Consider the following 15,960-nt stretch of genomic DNA (forward strand, 5'->3'; position numbering starts at 1 on the left):
CAATGATCTTGGAGGTCTTTTCCAAAATAAGTGATTCTGTGATTCTATGTTGTCTAGCTAATAAATGATTGTGCTCAAGGCTCTGACAGTTTCCGCTGTGCTCATTTGTTCTGAGATTATATAGAATTTAAGAACCTGCTTATTCCTATGTATCCATAACCAAAAATGTGAGCACATGAAGGAGCATCTTTCTCAGTGCAGGCATGCATAGCTCAATCCTAACTGAAGTAGTAGAGTCCCAAACTAAAATTCTTGTATGTTCTTCTGCCTCATCACAGAGAAGGAAAAATAACACAGCATCCAGGTTTTAAGCTGCTGTCAGGGCTGGATATGCAGTGATTTCTGTCGCATCCCTGTTCTAGGAATATGCATGAGCAAGTACTGAGACATTTAGGAGCTCAGATTAGTCTCTTCTCTTAGCAACTTTCTTCTTCCCACACCTCAAAACATTCTCACCAGTCCTTCCTTCTTTGTGATCCACCTCCAGTATTTGAGCAACACTGAAGTTTCCATAATGCAAGTGACTTCCATAAGAAACCATCCAACAAAAGCAGCTGGCCAGAGAGGGAAGATGTGGGGAGAGTTAGGAGGGAGAAGTAAGTTTCTGCCTTCCAGCCCAGACACTGGGATCAGGAAGCAGCCAACACCATGGAGCTCTGTGCATTGCACAGAAACTCCAGCCTGCTGCTTCTGCCACCTTATCTGTGTAACTAGCAGCTGTAGTATAATTTCAAGACAGAATTTGGTCCTTTTTCTTTTCTAGTTTGTTGTCTACCAATTCATAACTTGCATGCTGCTCATTAGTGAATCTTTGTGCTGTGGAGACCCAAGCAAGACTTGCTGCAAGAGCACAAGTGTCTTTTTTTCAGAGTCCTACTGAAAGAAGCCCTCTCTCCTCTCTCCTGGGCTCCCTCTTTCCTTCATTTCTGTTTATGGAAACAATGCCACTAATTTTTTTCCAGCAATCTTGCTTATTCCTGTTTTCTATCTCTTTCCCAGTCTCTGTCTCTTTGGTGGTCACTTAATAACTCGTCTCACCCCTTCTCCTTCACTCTCCTTGTTTCTTTCTCTTCCCAGCTGTCAACTTCAGGCTTCGTTTCCCAAACTGATTCCCATGTCCTCTATCAGCCCCACCCATCTGTTTTGTTACTGCTGACAATCTCCCTGTTGTCCTCCTCTCCATTGCCCCAGTCTAGCCAAAATCTAAGCAGAGCAATAGATGAGATTCAACCCTCCATGTCACAGTAGCCCATTGCTGGGCCTTGAGGAGCAAAATTGTAAGCAGCTTTTCTTAAGAGTAAGCACAGAGGATGGGGGTAAAAAAAAAAAAAAAAAGTACAAAAGCTCTTAAGATGGTCAACTTGGTACAGATTTTTGCAACAACAGCATTTAACATGAACACTACATCCTGTTATATTTCAGATCTCCTCATCAAAGCATGACACAGATAACTGGAATTTTTGCAAAGCATCACTTTTTCTCTTTTTTCATTACAACTTCTAATTTGTGCAAATCTGTGTGAGCATGATGTTATATTTATATTCTGCACTCTACTTGAGGCAGACAGTGGCATACAACATTTCTGTCCAAATGATGAACATTTGGCAAAGTCATTAGCTTCTGAAAGCATGTTTAATATGGAAAGTGTTGGGCAAACTTACTATTATATAGAAATAACAGTCATACGTGTAGTAAACAGTTAGTTGGTACACAGAGTGGCTGGAAACAACATTCAAGAAGATGTGTGACTGTGGGTCCAGAAAACTTGTCATTTGCTGAAAATTACTACCTTTTCACAGTTTTGTGTGTCCTCAAGTTTAACAAACCTGGGGGAATTATGCCATACTATTTTACTTACAACTGACTTGAAGGTGGATTTCCTTCATACAAGAAAATATGACTATTTCAGTGTCTCTCCAATTTCTAGAAAATTCATTATTTTTATTTGTCAGCTTGAGAGGGGGAAATGAGTAATGCTAAGTATAATTTTTGTTTGCTCAGTGTCTCCTCATCTCCCTGTTGAGTATAAATCTATGAAACATAAACCACTCCCATGACAGTAAGGAGAAGTTGCATCATGGGAATCTCTGTGGTGCACCAGGAAAACAAAACAAAACAAAAATGTACACTAGCTTTTGACTCAGTCACTGGGAACATGAAGAAGAAAGTTACACACATTAGAAAATCAGGGAAAATAGATTTTTTTTCTGTCATTTTTGTACACTTTTGCACAGTTGTTGCACATATGTGCTGCCCTTCTTGACTTTGATGAAAAAGTTATGATGAATTTCAGGACTCTGAAGGCTTGTGGTTTGAGATTATGTTTACAGAACATGAAAACTGAGGATGTAGAAAGGACTTCCCTGATGTCTTGAGGAAGGATAAATGTCAGAAATTGTCAAGTTTTCAGACAGCAGCTGGGCATCTTGTTGCCATCCTCCAGTACTCCTTTGAATAGTGCTCCTCAGGGGAAGCAGAGACTAATACAGCAGGCTAGTCCTTCCCCGTGCTGCTGCATGGCTTGAGGGCAATAAAAATCAAGCAAGGAAATCATCCTAATTCAAAGTCTTAGTAGCAAGAACAAGCATCTGCAGAAAGAGAAGAGGAGAACCATGCAGTGGAGGAAGGCAGATGTGCAAAATCTGGAGGGATTGTTGAAGAAAGAAGGCAGAGAGGGGAATTCTCTGGACTGAGGCTCCTGGGTCAGGATCACAGAGCAGAGGAAACAGGGAAGGCTTGTACTCTGTAGTATTAAGCTCTTATCTATCTTCTGGAGATGAATATATGCTCTGCATATACATACATATACGTATATATACGTATATATCTATATTATATATCTGCATATGCATGTACATACATATATATACACATATATGTACATATGCATGAGTTTGTATATCTTGCATCAAGTCTGGGGACACAAACAGGTCAATCTTTCTAACAAGAGGCTGTTTTTTCCTTTTTCCCAAAGCAATTTCTCCTGGAGCTGCCCAGCTCTTACTCCTGACTAAGACAGGAAGTCTCATGTGCCAGAAGGGTGAGATCCAGGAGCTAGGACAGTCCTGGACAGCCAAAGTACTTTCCCTTCAAGGAAGCACGCTGGAAGTATTTGTGTTTCTCAGGTTTTGTTTTATGCAAGCCTAAATAAGTAGAAAGTAACCTTAAAAGTAAAGATACTACCATTGAGAATAGACCTCCTTTTACTTTGCCTTTTCTTCTTGCTTTTTACTTCACTTTTTGCATTGCGAGTCCTTTTTGTCAGTCTTGTATTATTAAATTGGTTTAACAGAGAGCAAATTGGAAAACCTCTATGACCTGGCACAGGCCATGAAAACCCTTACAAAAAGGTACTCTTTTTCACCTGACAGCTTGCCTTCGCAGGAACATCAGCACTTTGGTTGATGTAGTGGTGTTAGGGTTGAAACATAGCAAGCCTTGTTTGGGCTGACCTCTCCCTACTGCATCTTCCACCTCAGGGGCCAGTAGGTCACCTATTGGGAAGGGTTTGTGCAGCAATTCCATGGTTAGCATGCATGCAGTCTTCCACCCCTTAAGCAAAACTGAAATGTATTGATGTATCTGCAATAAATCAACCTCCTGTAGCATGGAAAACTGGTGGTAGTAGTGGAGACAGATCAGGTCTTAATCTGAGCTGGAGGGAAATAGAATTATACTGTGTTGAAAGCCGGGCCTCCCGCCAACTGAAAGCATAGCCTCAGTGTACCCCAGTATGCCTGCACAGATTTTTCCCCAAGTTCAAAGAAGAGACACCTGCTTTTGCTGCAAACCTGTCAGTTAAAACTCATAATGTTGTATTGTAGATGTTAAGTAAATATCATGTTTGTTGCATTTTTTCCCTCCATTTATGGGACTGGTTTCTTTGTGTGATTTCTATTCCTTACTGCCCCATTTCCCCACCCTCTATTAGAGTCACTATGACAATGTTTATACCTGAGTGGATAAACGTACTCACAGGTTATGTTTCAAGGTAAATTCATCTGCTGATTAAGTGGTTTCTGGTAGCATTATAGCTGATTAAGTATGTGTATTTCTAAATTTACTGTGCCAAAATGAAATTCAATTAGCAGTGCAAAATGACTTTTTGAACCATTAACATTGGGTAAAAAAAATAAGTACAGGTTTGAACAGCCTGCAAAATCCTTAAGAGATGGAAACCTCCATTGCTTTGGAGAACATCTAAAATACTAGACCAAATTCAATACTGGCACTGGCATGCAACAATGATTTGGTGGCCTAAAACCAATGAGCCTGCTGTTCTCTGTTCTGAAAACTTGTATAACAGGCAATTTATAAATCCCTTTCATTTGTCAGATTGTTTTACTGTCTTAAAGTTGTTTGACTACAGCATACACTTGGTAGGTTTGGAAAAACAAGTAAATAGAAAAGTTCTTGAAATGAAGTCCTTCCTAATTTGTCATCATGTGGTGCCATGTGCCTGAGCAGTTAAAATTAATGCAACAACCTGATTCATTTTGTGGCCGTGGCATGTCACCTCAAGCTGTTGAGAGAGGTCTAGAAGCATCATCTGACACCCCCACCCCCGAGAGCTGTTGAAGCGGTGCCCCTCAAACCTCTACCATGCCACAAATTTTATATACAATGTAAATCAGGCATGTTCATCTCACTTTGTCGAGATAGCACAGTCCTTCAGCCTCTATCTCTGAAGTGACGATGACCTGCTCAGTTATCCAAGTTCAGTTTGTGGTTAAGAAATCTGAATTTATATAGCTTTAGGGAAAACATAAGCTGTTTAGAAGAGACAGTTAGACAAGTTAAGCATCATTCACATTAACAGCAATTTGTAAAAGCTTGGTTTCACTCAGGAAAGATTATATTTGCTGTTAAAAAGTGTTAACTTGAATAGGCAGAGACTGGTGATAAAGCATTTTATCTATACCCTCTAGGAGGTAAATTCATGCCACGTTGCTGAATCTGGATTTGGATCCAAGCCTCCAAAAATTTGGTGCTGTTACACTGAACATCAGAGTTGCCACACTTTCCAAATCATGTTTAATATAGTCTGTATAAAATGCAATGGGACAAATTGACCATCCTCTTCTGTGGTAAGGGTTTGGGGCAATTTAAATAAAAAGAGAAAAACACTGAACATACCCTAAATTAAATCTGGTGGTTCATATGATTTGGCGCAGTGAGGCGAATTTTTTAAAAAGCCTTTTTATACCTATTCTTGAAAAAGTCCATCTTCCAAAATGTGGGAATGGATGTTAATGTAAACCTCCAGGCTGTGACCCCAACCAGTGCCTCCATTCCAGGAAGGCACTCCTGTTGCTATAATGTTCCTCAGTGCTTCATCTTTCTCCTGGAAACAGATATTGCAGGAATGAGCGAGCACTGGGAAACTGTTGAACCATAATGGACTGAATGAAGGACTGGTACAAAACTTTATATGCTTAAGATCTGCCACAGACGTGTTTTCCAGATACAGGTCTGGTCTCCCTACCTGTAGTGCAAGTCACAATGCTACATCAAAGAAGCAATAACAGAAAAAAAAGCATCAGGGCTGATGAGCTCTGTAAGCGTGTTATGGTGAGAAACTTCTTTTTTTTTTTGCCATTGATCTCATATTGTTTTCTGTGGAGTTTCTGTTGGTTTTTTTTTTCCTAAATAGGTAGCACTGATCAAAACTTGAGCTTGAAAATCAGCCATTCCAATTAGAAAGGTTTCCATTTTCCTCAGAGTTACATTTTTGGTGTGTGGATTTTCCTTTAGGATGGCGTGGCTCTGTTTGACTCATGCTCCTGCAGCACAGATCTCACGTGTCACCGGACAAGGTTCAGCTGTGTAGCTCACTACTGGGGTGTAGGTGGAAAAGGAATGTGCTCTATTTGAAATGTAATTTTTGTGATGCGTTGCAGTAACTTAAAAAAAAAAAAAAAAAAAAAAAAAAAAAGTTAATTTCTTATGAAACTTTTCAACTACCAACAGTATTAACATTTCAAAAAAAAAAAAATCTTTCCTTTCCACCCACTTAAAAACCTGCTTTACCATTTGTTAATGAATAAAAAAGATTAATGTTTGCAGCAACATAAGAACAAAATGAAACTAGTTAAACTACTCTATTTTTCCATTATTTCCCTTGTTACGTATATATTATTCTGTGCTATCTCTTATCAACATGGACTTGTGCTGTGAAATTAAATCAATAACCACTGTGCCTAAACTGAACTCTGAGGGATAAAAACAAACAAACAAATGACAACAAAAAGACTCACACTATTTTTTCCTTTCATTTCTTATTTATTCTTCTGTCTTTGTGTTTTAATCTACACTTGTTCCAAGTGAGCACCATTGGATATAGAACACCATCACAAAATACAGCAATGTTGTACAGATTCTTTATGCTCAGATAACACTGTTAGAAAGTTGAAACAATTTTCAAGTGATCTGAAATTTGCATCTTTCATGGAAAAAAAGAAGATGGATTGTAACATGATTCGCTGTGAAGAAAATAGTTGTGGTGAGTTTTGAGAAAAATACCTTCAACTTCCCCTACTTGTGTCTTAGTTTATTTTCCAGCAGATGGACGATTCTATAAATCTGAAAAGGAAAAAGGCGAGTGCATACATATAGCCAGAGGCATCACAGTAGTCTCTGCAGAGCAAGCTCCCGTATGAATATTATTGAAGGTACCATTTTTGCCCATAGTTTTTTCAATCTCAACTGGAATTTGCAGAAGCATTTCTTGCACCTGGGGTGTGAAATTCCTATTTTTAGTGCCCAGCTTCAGTGGGCACAAATGCACAGTGGACTGGCTGTGATCTGTGAAGTGCATACTCTGTACATGTCAACTGCCCTGTTCCTTGATCATGTCTTCTTTTGCTACCATGAGGTTTTATTAATTTCACAAATACTTGAAGCTCACTTTGACAAAAAAAAAAAAAAAAAAAAAAAAACACAGTTCAACAGGACACATGTTAAAACCTCATATAATACGGTGTTTACTATTTATCATGTTCCAAAACATTAAAGACTCCACAGGAATAGTAGTTCACAGCACACATGGTGGTGTTCTGGATTTGGGGATTTTGATTGATTGATTGATTTTTTTTTTTGGTGTCATCTCTTGTTATTTTTTCTATTGGAAGTTGCTCTGAACCTCTGAGTTAAATGAATTAGTAAGCAAAACCCCAAGCAGGGCCACTTATGTGCTGAATTTAAAGACTATTTTAATCATTATATTTATTTGCATTTTTTATTAACATAGTTAATAAGCTAATAATAGTTAATAAGCTAACAATAGCAAAGATAGTTCTGGTTATGAATTTACACTCAGCAGAAAATGATTTCCCACACTCTCTCTTTTAGCTTCATCTGACTTGGTCTTTATCCCTGTGCTATTTTTGTTTGCAGATACTGAAGAATGATCTGGATGGAAGGGATACTGCTGTCTGTCCTTCACCTAGCTGACCTTGCCTAGGATCATGCAGGCAAACCACTACTGCAGGTAGGCAGTGCTCACTGAACAGAAATTAATGCACTGGTATACACTGTGCGCACAAAAGGAGCCCATGCACACCAAACTTTATTTCAGGACCCCTTTCTGTGTTCCAAGTATAGGCAACTGCATCTCAGAATGTTTTCATGTTTATGCTGTACTCTCTCTGAGCTAACTCGTGCATGAGGTATGGAGGGAATTAAGTAAGTAGGTGAGGTTCCTGCCTTGCTTTCAGTGGAGTGAACTCCTGCTGTGTCTACTCAATACTATACCTTTGTTTGGTTGGCTTGTTTATTACTAAATGGAAAGAACAATAATGAAATATGAACTGAACTGCAGCGACATCTGTCCCACTGAATCTAGTTGTTCCAAGATCTGTTTTTCTGCCCTGGAAGTCAGGTAGTCAGACATGTGATAGACTCCTAACCATATGGTTAAAAATATACTTTGCTTAACTTCTTTGTGTCACCCTTTCAGCATACACTGAAACCTGAAATAGGCATAAACATTTAACTCATTTAGTGGTGTTGAGGACTGGCTGTGTTTGCAGTGAGACTGACACATCTGCAGAACCCTGAAGGGTGGTGACAAGCAGCAGGGAAGGACAAAGGACAGAATTGTCAGTGGCAGCAGAAATGGGATATACATCTACAGCCTTCAACTATAAATTATCTCAACTTCAATTTGAACTTTTAGTTTGACTTTCTGTAAGACTAGTTTTGGAGTTAAAATCAAGCTGGCGTTAAAATCTCCGAGGACAGAGATCCTCAGCTTTCATGGGTGCTTACTCCATTGGTAGACCACCTTCACAAACCTGTTTACATCATTCATAATTGCCTTTGGTTCAATGCAGTTATTGCCTCTCATCCATTTGCTGTGTTACTGAGAAGGCTGGCTCTGTCTTACCTGCTGCCCCTCTAAGGCAGCTGAAGACAGCAGCTAGCTCCCCCAGCCTTTGCTTCTCCAAGCCGCAAGAACCTCAGCTGTCACATGCACATTTAGTATGCATGATTTCAGATAACTAATAACTCTTCTCACAAAATGTCTTACTTTAAATAATCGATGACCATTTAAAATATTTTTGTTGTTGTTGTGTTTGATCATTTGTTTTGTTTGTTTGTTTGGCTGGATTAGATCACTTTCTCAAGCTCTTTCATTCCTGAAGCCAAAGAATAGCCTCACCAAGTCACCCTTTCCTCATGGCTGTCTATAAGCAAACCTGAACTTTGACCAGCAGAAGAAATTAAAAGGCCATTTTTCTGTGATTTTTCCATGTCCTCCTGCTGCGTCTAAGCTCAAAGAAGAGGTTCTTAATGACCAGAAGTCAAAGGCTCTGAGAGCTTCTCTCTTCTCCCCTTTTTTTCCACTCTCCTCCAGGCTTTCAAAGGAAACTGTTGCTGCTAGCTCTGCTGCATGCAGCCCGGCCCAACAGGACAGCTACCTGGCTGCAAGGAGCTGGGAGCTTTGCTAATGTGTCTGTAGCTTCTTTCAAAGGAGCCTGACCTTGGGCCTTGGAGGGATGCTCTCATGGTGAGACTGACTGTGGTCATCCTATACTCAGGGTGGGTGTTGGCATGCCACATGCAGCTCCCAGCTTCCTTTTCTCCTTACCCTGTCAACAGGGTAGGATTTTACCCTCTCCTTCAGATAATGAGTGTACTTGTGCATCTTTTTAAAGTAGATGCCTTGGTATAAATTGTTTTTCATTGCTGGCAGCCATATCTGGGGACTCAGCTTGAGTTGCTTGCCCAGATTTCTTACTGAGTGAAGTCTGAGTGAAGCTGAGTATTTTATTGTCAGTGTTGTTATTGCTATTCTGTGCGATATTGGTGGCCACTGTGAACCGTGAACATGGGTAAAATTCATGAGTGTATTATTTGCCATTTCTTTAGGTTAAGTGCAAAGAAAATGTAATTCAGCATAGAACTGAGATCTGAAACAGGAGTTGCTGTAAAAAGCAGTAATTAGTAGTTAGCCTGGCAAACGTGAGAAAAAAAAATCTTTATAGGTCAGTACTCTTTTTAGTGACTTGGTACAAACACAAAAGCTGAGTCATATTTGGTACTTTTGTGTGGACTTCAGGGGCAAAAAATTGTCAGTTGGGAGAGGCAGAGAGGCGTCCAACGGAGACAAGTCTGGCGAGAGTAGTTTTGGGAAGACACAGAGGCAGCGTACCTTCAGGCACTAGGTTCACTAGAAGCAGATTTGAAAATTGTAGTCAGACAGCTTGTTTCTGCATTTTCTCTGTCAGGAACACAATTTTGACTATGTTCTTTGTAAGTAAACACGGTTGTACCAAAGGAATGCTGAACTTTGTGATTTTCTTAATGGAGTATTCTGGCAATGCATGGAATATTCGATATATTTTCCAGACCGAGTCAAACACATCTATCATTCTGCAATAATCTTTATTAGTTCTACTTCAAAGTGAGCCAGAACATCACTCCAAATCTCATCACAACCTTAAGAGAGCTTGGACAACTGAACAGATTGCTTTGCTGTTTAATATGGAGAGACTGTCAGCAGTGGGGCCACAAAGTGCCAAACACTGCATTGTGGAGCTCCAAGTGGTACCCGGGATGGATAAACACCTCTAAAGAGAAAGCACGTGCCCTGGTGCTTTATGACCATGCAGTGTGCTGATCAAAGCTGTCAAACAGGGAGGTTTCCAGGACTTGATTTTTGCTCAAAATGAAATTGTGAGGTGTGTCTGCACTTGAAGTCTAGCACATAACCTGAACGTACCCACTTTTTGTGCTCCGGAAAGTAGATGTTTCCCATCTTTAGGCATGAAATTGGGTATTTTCCCATTTGAACTGGAAAAAATGTATTTATTTCAGTTTTGTCCATTTTTCACATCTCTTCATTATGCTATCATCTTTGACCTAGAGTGTGTGTGGTGCCTCTGTGCATTTCTGTGCTTTTCCTGTTCTCATTCTTTCAAGAGGCTTTGTGGCTTCTATTGTGTTCACTTCAAAGCCTTAGAAGTGTTTCCTTAGTGAGAATTACAGGTCATCAGGACAGCAGTAACTGGCCTAAGAATATTATTATTTATTATTTATATCTTACATAGTGCCAAAAGTATAACAGGTACTTTGAATCTGGTCTATAGCACAGTGAAATCAATAGGAAATGATCCTTAATTAATTGGGCTTCTGTTCCTAAAGTAATTCAGCGCTTCCACTGAGAATTAACTCATCAGATTCTCTTGCTAAGTAAACATCACAATAAATAATATAAACTGTTGCTTTCACAATGTTTTGTTTTCCTGCAACTCAAAAGGAGCTTTTGTTTAAAGTTTAAAACTTTTATGGAGCTATGCCTCTGGGCATTTAGACATAAGATGAATAAAAAATGATTTAGGGTTTTATTTAGAAAACCATTCCTGTGCATATATGGGCTTGTCATTCTGAAATGAAATTTTCATACAAGCTTTCAGCCCAAGGGACCAAGTGGAATCTTCAGATTTAAGAATTAATAAGTATTCTGCCACTCAATGGATCCCTGAGCACTCTGTCCACACAAAAATCTGTCTACTTTCCCTGAGTGCTTTGAGTTTTTTTCATATTTACTGTGAGTTGGTGTAATGTGTTTTTACATGTTGCTACCTTCAATATGCAATTCATCCAGTAAAACTAGGCAACTTCACAGACTACTAATTATTTCTAACTTCAAACACCCATAAAGGCACACTGCATCAGATCATGGTGAAACTTAGTGAGGGCTAGTATCTATCACAAGAAAAACAACTTCCACAGTGCCAGGTCTCTCCAACAACATGGTTCTTCCCAGGTTGTCATAATATGCTCTTCTTAGGCAGTCAGGTGGGAATACAACAAAATCAGTCCCAGCTTTGTACAAGCATCCCAGCCTTTGAGATCCAGAGTGATTGTGTAAGGCTCTGTGCTCGTACCATATCTGAGATGCATAGCTTCCTTTCACTCATTTGTCGCCTTCCTCCCACTCCTGATTTTTCAGCTGTGATAATTTGCTTAGATCGTGTAGGATGTCTGAGGCAGGGAAGAGGCCCCAGAGCAAAATCCCAGTGCTGTCTGTGGACATTGGCTGCTACCCCGTGAGCACCATCTAGCTGACTCCTAGTACAACAGCATGGGAGGCTGAGCAGATGCTTCTCCTAAAAATCAACAAAACAAGCTTTTCGTGTTACAGTTTGGTGATGTAAGGTATATAAATACCATGAAGCACCTGGGAGACTGATATCCATATAAACCACTTGTCATAAAAGCATGTCAGGTTGTCTCACAGTGCAGTGACGTGACAAAAGTATCTTCTGCTATCTGGGACATCTGAAAGGAGTGAGTTTCATAGTCTAAGCATCTAGGTTTTTCAAACCTTTGTACTGTATAAATATCAGGAGTATTGCATCCTATTTGTTTTCAGATGATTTTTGTAAAGACAAAGGTTTCTGTAAAGACAGTGCTATGACAAGGGAGAAGCCCTGAATTGAAGCTCGAAAACCTCCTTTTTGCCTGGATACTCTGTGTGGTTACTCATCTGAGAAACAGGACTGAGAATTTATCTAATTTTTCTTCGAAAATGTTCTGTACAGATGACTTAATTACTTCTTGCATAGTAATTTGAAATGAAAATTCTGTCGTTCAAAATTAGAAAAGGTTTTTGCTCTCATTTGAAGAACTTTGGCTCCCTGATTTTTTATTGTTATTGTTTGTTTGGTGTTTGGTGTTTTTCTTTTGTTTGTTTGTTTGTTTTTGTATGTATGTTTTGTTGTTCTTCCAGATTTTAAATTTTCACTCCTGTTAGAAACAGCCTTGGTGAAGAATTTGCCTGGAATAGTGACAGCCTAGCATTATAGAAGCACTGTTCACTGTTAACCTTAGCAATGCACATCATGATACATGGAGAGGATGGCCTGCGTTGTAGAAATAGAGAGATTGGGGATCCACTGGACTGAAAGCAACTGTAAAACTGTGAAATTGTATATCCAATTTGTCTTTCAATTTATGTGGGCATCTGTTTATTCTTTTCTTTATATTCTGCATGGTTGATTGGGTTCATTTTTTCCCAGAAATACTGGCTTTCCTTAAAAGCGTCCCACTTAGTTGTCTTCCGTGCAGAATGGCGTTGTGAGGAAAGATGTTAGGTGGGAATGGAGAGAACATTGCGAGGAGGTGTGGAAGGATTATATTTGATTTTTGATGTATGAACTTCCAATCTGACTGATATTAATATAAATTAGAGATTCAGTTCATGAAAACCTATGTTTTAAATGAAACAAAAATACAGTAGACACCTAGACATACGGAAATCTGGTGTGTAAAATTCAGGAGTTACTTATGGGGTCTACAGTGATGGGCTCTATGGACAGTGCAGCTTGAAAACATTTTGGTTAGTAATTTCAGGAGTTGCTGGAAATACCTCAAAAATATAGAGTATCAGCTCATACATCCCTCAAGTATGCAAATGTCGATCTGTAAAGCTAGTTTGGAATAGTATAAGGAGATTTTTATTTATTACAACACTGGCAGCAACATTCAACTCCATGATTTTTTTAAGGCCATCTCAGTATTTTGGGGGGAAGGAGGGTAAAATAACTCATAAAAATTGAAAACTTTTCAAATGATGACACCAACTTTCACCTGGTAGTGCTGTGGAAGGTGCTTTGTGATGGTGGCAGCTATCCCCACAAGTGTGCCAGCTATCCCTCTGTGTACCACTGTTTCAATGGCTCATCTGGGCATGTTGCTGCTGGTGAATTTAGGGCTTGTCTGTTACCTCTGGCCTACCTAAACAATTACTGTATTCTCTGCCTTATCAAAATCTATTTGGGTTGGAGTGTTTTGTTTGAGGTTTGTTCTAGTTGAGGTAGTCACGTCTCTCCACAAGCTGACTTGAAATGATTTTGGCAGTTGTCTCTTTGTACTGACCAGTATCAGGGAAGCTGATATTTTAGTAGGAGTTGGGTGTGAGTCAGTAGACTCATCAACCTCACTGGATCTCTTTACACAGATATTATTTAATTTAATCCAAACGGAAATATTTTTCAAAGCTGAGTAGCGTGAGGGTTGGCAGCACCAGCAGATACACATAATTTGTTATTTTTAGTACCCCAACAAGATGTTAGCAAAGCCATCTAATCAACAGCTGGCTAGCTCCTGCAATTAGCAAGAATTTGATTCTCCACCCTACAGAAGTACTACAAGGTTGTAAAGGCAAGCTAAAGATACCTTTTTTAAAAGGTAATAAATGATAAATTATAGCTATATTCATTGTGGAATTGATGTCTTGTTTCTTTGAGAAAAAATGAAATGTGTTCTTCCTTCACCATTTTTCTCAAATGTCTAGTTAAGAAAAGAATTCCTTAATCTCCAGCTGTCCCTTAAGGTTTGTTTTAATCAGGGTGGGTTTAAGCATAAAAATTGTGTGAGAGCCTGCAGGTGATCCTCATATTGGGAAACTGGTGTGATTTTTATTTTCTAGAATGCGCTCCCCAAACACCTCACCTGCAGTGCTGAATTTTTCCATGCAGGGGAAAGAAGCGGTTGTACTTCATAAACTGCTCTGCCTTCAGAGACGGAGCAAACTACAAGAAGCTGTGTACTCTCAGGTATAAGTGTACCCAAAGATGTAAACGAATGCCTACATGCTTAAAACAGCAGTTACTTTGTGTTGATGTGGGAGTTAACACAGATCTTTTCCTGCTCCCCTTATCCTTGTATGATGATGAAACCCCTAAGAAGGGCTTGTATGCCACTAAGGGGTTACTACAAAATTGCATTTCTCTTCCTGTCTGCGTCCTACACTTGGCCTTCAGACAATCTTGTGAGTTCTTTTGACTCCACCTGTGATTAGTGAACTAGTGGTAATGGCATCTCTTCTTCCCTCAGCAATAGGGAGGAGAAATTTATTAATGTTGGTAAGGTAATCAAATAAGATGACAGGGAGCACATATATTCCTAGCTCCTACGGGAGCAGTCAACTAAAGGCACATGGGGCACAAAGACTTGGTAAAATATGAAACCTCTGTGAATTTAGTCCTTTTAATTGCATTCCATATTGTATTTTTGAGTATCTCCTTGTAAAATGGTGCATAATCTTTAATGAACACAAGACTAGAAGGTCTCCTTTGGATTTAAATTTGAAGTATTTGCATAAATTTAGCTCCATAAAAATATTTTATTGGCAAATCAAAATGCACACACAGATGTACCTTTCAGAGCTTAATTTTGTAAACAAAGCATCATATTCTGCTCTCAGTGAAGCTGGCAAAACTCTATGGTAACATCAATAACATCAATAGATTTACTTGAGATTTATATTTGGGTAACTGAGAGCAGCATTTGGCCTAAAGACTCCAGAGTGAGAAGCATGTAATTATTCATCTGCCCAGTAAGTTCAGTCTACTTGGAAAATTTACAGCTAGAGTAAAAATTTTTTGCCAATCAATTTTTAGTGTGTTTTAACATTCACATTTCATCCTTATCTCATTCTTTTGTTAGTTAAATAACTTTTTTTTCTGACTTGCATACCGAGGAGCTCAAAGAGTCCTGCTTTATTGCAGATATAAAATCTCAGTGCTTTTATATATGACCAAAACACCAACAAGTTTATTTTAGTGAGAGATTATGTATAGAGTGCAATGGTCTAATCGGGTCTCAAGGGCTTTGAAATATTAAGCTCCATTCCTGTTGCAAATTAGCCCTGCTATCTACTTTTTCAATGAAAACATGTTCAGCAAAAGGAATATCTTTTAAATAGCTTAACTGTTTTAAGATTACAACAAAAAATCCCAGCTGCTAAATATTGTATTATGACTGTCAGTCAACTGCGGGTGATATACACATATCCAAATTACCCTAGCCTTAATAATCAACGAGTAGTTACTTGCTTTTGTACATTGCAGAGAGATTTCTATTCAAGCAGCAGTCTGCAGTCACATGCCAGACTCTGGAGCTAAGTTACCTACCTCTCTTCAATCATTTGGGAGCTCTGTCTGTCCAACATTATCTGACCTTCAATTTTTCTTTCCAGCAACATATGCTGGAACTCATATTTTTAATTTCTTTCTGTCACTGAAACACATATACCACTGGGGCTCAAAACTTTAAATTTCAAATAATATATATAGGCTAAAGGCAAAATCATAAACTAAAACCACCTTGGAAACTCTAAGATAAAATCCTTTGAGCCTTTTGTTAAAATATATAGTGGCTACCACAAGTTAATGAAAACATATTTTAAATGCATGCTAAGAAATCTAGGTGGAATAAATATAATGGCCTCATTCTCTGAAATATAATGTTGATATAGAACTATTATACATAAAGTGCATTAGAACATCCAAAACTAACGGTGACCTTTGCTTTAAGCAGCACTTGCTGAATTGGAAATAACATTTCTCTCTGGAAACAGATTGCCTTTTACTGGGGAGGAAGGATGTTCAGGCAGAGGAAGGCAGGGCTACCCGTCACCGTGCCAGGGCAGGCCAACAGTTGCTCATA

At 39.0% G+C, this 15,960-nt stretch overlaps 1 long non-coding RNA gene across 2 annotated transcripts in view; it reads left to right on the forward strand.

The window, feature by feature from the left end:
- LOC106014730 (uncharacterized) overlaps positions 1-15,960 on the forward strand; it is an 83,268-nt gene that overhangs the window by 53,153 nt on the left and 14,155 nt on the right. For both annotated transcript variants that reach the window (XR_011808043.1, XR_011808044.1), the window contains exon 3: positions 7,396-7,489. This is a non-coding gene — a long non-coding RNA (uncharacterized lncRNA). The remainder of the gene's footprint in view (positions 1-7,395; positions 7,490-15,960) is intronic.

This window comes from Anas platyrhynchos, chromosome 3 (genome assembly GCF_047663525.1).
Source record: "Anas platyrhynchos isolate ZD024472 breed Pekin duck chromosome 3, IASCAAS_PekinDuck_T2T, whole genome shotgun sequence".
Lineage (NCBI taxonomy): Eukaryota > Metazoa > Chordata > Aves > Anseriformes > Anatidae > Anas > Anas platyrhynchos.